Genomic DNA, 6,000 nt, shown 5'->3' with positions numbered 1-6,000 from the left:
CAGAGCAGCACTGTGCAATGGACCCAGCAAAGGAGGAGAAGAGGAAGTCTCAGCTGCCCTGGACACAGGGCAGCGGGTGGTAGGAAGGGGCTCTTTTCCCTGGAAAAACCTTTCTGAGGCCCGAGTGAGCATCCTGGGGCCTGTAAGCCCATGTGCCCTCTCCAGAAGCCCTCTGGGCAGCACTTCGAGCTTGGTCTTAGGGAAAGCAACGATATCTCTTTCTCCTCCACTCCCACCAGAGGTCTCCACCTGGGGTCCTGCCAAGCCCACTTCTGGGATGCTCACTCCCTTCAGCTAAATTGAGGCCCTCTCCCGTTTCTTCTGCTAAACATACTGGCTTCACCAGGGCAGCAACACCAACACACACACACACACACACACACACACACTTACAACACACACACGCATGCATGCACACACTCACTCTCCCTCCAAGGCCTGTAGATGAACAGATGGCCACCAGAGGACAAAAGACACCTCTTCCAGAGTGGAGGCATCCTCTCTCAAGCCTGGGCTTCCAGCTTCCTTGATCTGGAGTGCAACTGGAGAATTGTGCCAAGGACAGAATGAGCAGGGGATGCAGGCCACGCTGGGGAAGGACAGATCAGTTCATAATCAAGAAGATCACCCCCCACCCGACCTTGCTTTTTCTTCTTGGGGGCAGAATGTACAAAATTCCCAACCTTTTGCAATGGTCAGTGGAGGTTCCAGTGTAGACAGAGGAATGGTCCTGAAAGAGACCCAAATCCCACTGCGAGGACTGGACTGCAGAGGATGGTATGGATGCCTACTTTTGGACTCAGTTTAAATTCCAGGAAGTAAAAATGGACCTTAAGGAAGCTGACCTATATTGCTAGCAAATCATTGTCAGAAAGAAAACTTCAGTAAATTTTAAAAGCACGATATTTATGCAAGCCAAACATATTGAAGGAGATCAGAAAGGCCCTGAAACTCCCCACCTCCCTGTGAGCCCTGCTTGAAAGCCTGACAATCTGGGTCTGGGGGCTGCACAGGTGGCCTGGAGAGGTGGCGACTTGGGGAGGGGTGTTTGGAGGAAGTAGAGCCTTCTTACAGAACCCAGGACAAAGGAGGAAAAGTGGGCCACACGACCCGAAGGCTGGGCCACTCCTTGAGTCTTACCTCAGTTTTTGACCCACGTACTAGGTCCATCTGACAAGTTAGACTTCCCTCCACCCTCCCAGGAGACAGCAGCCTGAAGCAGAGCCCGGCCCCAAGCAGCGGTTTCCAGATGACTCTTGGGACCCTCCCTGCTTAGGGTCCCCAGAAACAGCAGGGCTGTGGAAAGGCCTGAAAGGCACCGGAGAGGTTCCGTGTACAGGTGGAACCATAAGTCAGTGAGGTATGGCCATGATGTTCCAATGTCCACTCATGTCCCCAAAGCGAGGCCAAGGCAGAGGGAAAGCAGGTGAGGGCTATAGTAGTGTCCTTTCTAAACAATGGAGTAAAGAGGCTGATGCCTTTTTTTCATCATAGGTACTTTTAAGACTTAAAAAAAAATTTTTTTTTTTTAGAGAGAGAGGCGTGGGGTAGGGGTAGAGGGAGAGAGAGAATCTTAAGTAGGTTTCACGCTCAGTGAAGAGCCTCACTGGGGGCCTGATCTCACAACCCTGAGATCATGACCTGAGCCAAAATCAAGAGACAGATGCCCCACCAACTGAGCCACCCAGGCGCCCCTCATCATAGGTACTTAAAAAAAAATGCTTCTTTACTTCCCGTTGTGCCACTTTTAATTATACCCTAACTTTGCATTTGTCTCTTTTCTTTGCTAGAAATCAAAGTTCAAATCCTCTTGGTTGGTATCACTACCAACCCCTGTGCCCCAGCTGGGTGGCTCAGTTGGTTGGGTGTCTGCTTTCCTCTCAGGTCATGTTCCTAGGGTCCTGGGAATGAGTCCTCTGTGGGGTTCCCTGCTCAGCAGAGAGCCTGCTTCTCCTTCTGCCCCTCACCCCTGTCATGCTCTCTCTCTCTCAAATAGATAAAACTTTTAAAAAAAAATTTACTTGTGTTGTTTTTAATTATGATCTGGTGCTGCTCCATTTCTTCTTCCTTCTTATTTTGATGTGTCATCCTAGCTGCCTGCGGTGTCATGTTAGGGACCCCATGAATAATTGGATAGGCTATTCCCAATTCTTCATTAATCAATTTATTTGCCGGAGCTTCATATATCTGAGAGGCTTCTTGGGAGAGCGGGCACACCAGGAACTCAAGCAGCGCCAGTGGAAGGCGCAGGGCGGGTCCCTGGTCCTCTCGCTCCTGTTGGTGGCCTGCCCTGACCCCGACGGGTGAAGGCACGTACGGGCGCCAGCGAACCGCAGCACGCGTGGACCCCACAGCGCCGAGGCGAGCCGACAGCATGCTCCGGTCACCATGGTCTGGCAGGCTGCAAGCACCCGGCTCAGCGCCTTAGGCCTCTTCAGCCATCCCCATATATAAATCCCTTAATAAGAGGTATTTTTTCATAGGAAGTGTCAAAATGAACCTGTTTGTGCATGTTTGCTTGTTCAATGGTGTTTTTAGAATCTATTCAGATATATAGGTATATGAATCCCGTGTAACTGTTTTATGTCCCGTTTTTCATCACCTAAACAGATCATCTTTGATTTTGCCTTTCCCCTTTCCCCTGTGGATGGACATTTAGGATGTACCTGAAGTTCCTCTGTTATAAGCAATGCAGCGATACTGCTAGTCCCTAGTGCCGTGCCCAGCTGGAGGGGCATATGGCGGCGGGCGCCGCAGTGGGGAGGAGTCGATCCAAGCCTCTGTCTGAACGGTGCTAATTAATAGATTATTTATTTGACAGAGATAGAGACAAACAGCGAGAGAGGGAGCACAAGCAGGGGGAGTGGGAGAGGAAGAAGCAGGCTCACAGCGGAGGAGCCTGATGTGGGGCTCGATCCCATCACACCGGGATCACGCCCTGAGCCGAAGGCAGACGCTTAACCGCTGTGCCACCCAGGCGCCCCCAGTAACTGCTTTTGAATTCCACCCAATGCACCCCTTCCTGCCTTCAGGGACAGACTGCTCCCTCCTTCCACCTCTGTCTTCCTGGTAGATGCTGAAAAGTGGAATTATGTTTCAATTTTTGTGAGCGCTGCCCAATGTTTATTCCAAAATCCATTCTGAAGCGGATTTTTTCCATCAGACTTTAAAACACCTTTACATTTGATTTTCTCCCACCTGGCCGCCTCAGCCTCCTGCCAACTTTCTCTCCCTCTAACTGGCCCTGGGATGGGACTGTCCACACATTTCTGAGCCCCTCTCTCTGATATCATCCAGTGGCTCCAGTGTATGTTGGTGAATCCAGCCCATATCTGACCCCCATGACTACACCCGGACCCCTCCCTGTGAATCCTGGATGGGCCCAGGGTATCTCTGCTTACAAACAAAACATTCCCAAATTAAACCTGGTTATCCCCTTTTCCCCACCACAGCCCTACCTCCCTTTACTGCTGCTTCCCCATCTCAGGTAGGGGCAGGGGCAACTCAGCCACCTTCACCCGGGGCCCACTGTCTTCACAGCCCTGTCCCCACCATCCTGCCTGGTCTGTGACTTAGGTTCTTTATTCTTCTTTTTCTTTTTTTCCAGATGACAGGATTGTTTATTTTTCCAATTTTTATGGCTTCCTAGCTATATTTTATTTTAAATTTAATTAATATACAGAGTTCAGTGATTCATCAGTCTTCTATAATACCCAGTGCTCATTACATCATGTGCCCTCCTGTCCATCACCCCGTTATCCAATCCCTCCACCCTCAACCCTTCCAGCAACCCTGAGTGTGCTTCCATGATTAGGGGACACCTGGGAGGCTCAGTTGTTTAAGTATCTGCCTTTGGCTCAGGTCATGATCCCAGGGTCATGAGACTGAGCCCTGTGTCAGGCTCCCCACTTAGTGGGCAACTTGCTTCTCCCTCTCTCTCTCTTTCAAATAAATAAAATCTAAAAAAAAAAAAAAAGCATCTCTTATCTCTTATGTTTTGTCTCCCTCTCTGACTTGTCTTGTTTTATTCTTCCTCCCTTCCTCCACAATCCTCTGTTTTGTCTCTTAAATTCAATTTATGAGATATAATTGTCTTTCTGATTGACTTATTTCACTTAGCATAACACCCTCTAGTTCCATCCATGTTGTTGCAAATGGCAAGATCTCTTTTTTTTTGATGGCTAAGTAGTATTCCATTGTATATATATACCATAACTTCTTTTTCCATTCATCAGTCCATGGATGTCAGGCTCTTTCCATAGTTTGGCTATTGTGGACATTGCTGCTATAAACATTGGGGTGCAGGTGCCCCTTTGGATCACTACATTTGTATCTTTGAAGTAAATACCAAGTAGTGCAATTGCTGGGTCATAGGGTAGCTCTATTTTCAGCTTTTTGAGGAACCTCCATACTGTTTTCCAGAGTGGCTGCACCAGCTTGCATTCCCACCAACAGTGTAGGAGGGATCCTCTTTCTCCACATCCTCACCAACATCTGTTGCTTCCTGACTTGTTAATTTTAGCCATTCTGACTGGTGTGAGGTGTATCTCATTGTGGTTTTGATTTGTATTTCCCTGATACCAAGTGATACTGAGCATTTTTTCATGTGTCTGTTGGTCATCTGTATGTCTTCTTTGGAGAAATGTCTGTTCATGTCTTCTGCTCATTTCTTGATTGGATTATTTCTTCTTTGGGTGTTGAGTTTGATAAGTTCTTCATAGATTTTGGATACTAGGCCTTTATCTGATATGTCATTTGCAAATATGTTCTCCCATTCTGTCAGTAGTCTTTTGGTTTTATCAACTGTTTACTTCGCTGTGCAAAAGCTTTTTATATTGATGAAGTCCCAGTAGTTGTTTTTGCCTTTGTTTCCCTTCCCTTTGGAGACCTGTCTAGCAAGAAGTTGCTGTAGCTGAGGTCACAGAGGTTGCTGCCTGTGTTCTCCTCTAGGATTTTGATGGATTCCTGTCTCACATATAAGTCTTGCATCCATTTTGAGTCTATTTTTGTGTATGGTGTAAGGAAATGGTCCAGTTTCATTCTTCTGCATGTGACTGTCCAATTTTCCCAGCACCATTGCTGAAGAGACTGTCTTTTTTCCATTGGATATTCTTTCCTGCTTTGTGTGACTTAGGTTCTTGCTTGTAGCTTTAAAAACAAGTCTACAGTTCTCCACGCAAAGGGCCATCTTCTAGCCAGACCACCTTCCATCCTACCTAGGTCACCCACACAATCTCCTAGCCAGCTTCCTGCCCCAGACTTGCCTGCCCCCAGAGCTTCCTCCCACACCACACATCTGACTGCACCGCTCAGCCCTCTCCATTCCAGCTGGAGGCCTTGCTTCCACTCTCCTACCCAGCATTGTCCTCTCCTCTCTCCCCAGGTTCTAAGCACCAGCCGCACACTAGATAACCAGAGAGGCCCCCCAAGTTATGACTTCTCCAGGCACCCTCCTCCCCTCAGCCTACAATACCCTGCAGACCCTCTTTGTCAGCTCTCCTCATCCTTCCTGCCCCTCAAACACAGCGTCCTCTAGGGAGCCTTCCCAGCCCCACCCTGGCCGGGGAGTAGGTTAAGATCCAAATGTAGGGTCGTTGAGGTCTGTTGGAGGCTGACCAGGGGTCACTGGGGGTTGGCTGGGAGCCGTTGGGCACTGGCTGGGGACCGTTGGGAATTGGCCGGGGTCCATTGGGATTGGCTGAATTCCCTTAGGGGCTGACTGGGTCCCGTTGGGGATTGGCAGGAGGACTTTGAGACTGGCTGGGGGCCGTTGGGGATTGGCTGAAGACCTTTGGGGGCTGGCTAGAGGCTTTTGTGAGCTGGCTGGGAACCGGTAGGGATTGGCCAGGGTCTGTTGGGATTGGTTGGATTCCCTTGGGGGCCGTCTGGGTGCTGTTGGGGTGCTGACTGGGGGCCTTTGGGGATTGTCGAGAGATCTTGGGTCGCGGGCAGTTGCTGAGAGAGCGTTGAGGGAGGGAGGCCAGGTCTGCTCCCAGGGTG

General features: G+C 49.4%; 1 pseudogene; it reads right to left on the bottom strand.

Annotated features, from left to right (window-relative positions):
* Positions 1–420: 420 nt before the first annotated feature.
* Positions 421–2,390, bottom strand: LOC123792770 (protein preY, mitochondrial pseudogene; annotated as a pseudogene).
* Positions 2,391–6,000: the final 3,610 nt, after the last annotated feature.

The sequence above is a fragment of the Ursus americanus genome, chromosome 20 (assembly GCF_024610735.1).
Source record: "Ursus americanus isolate L20-20 chromosome 20, mUrsAme1.1.p, whole genome shotgun sequence".
NCBI lineage: Eukaryota > Metazoa > Chordata > Mammalia > Carnivora > Ursidae > Ursus > Ursus americanus.
Note: the sequence above shows the minus strand (reverse complement) of the source record. Positions and strands in the feature narration are given on the sequence as shown.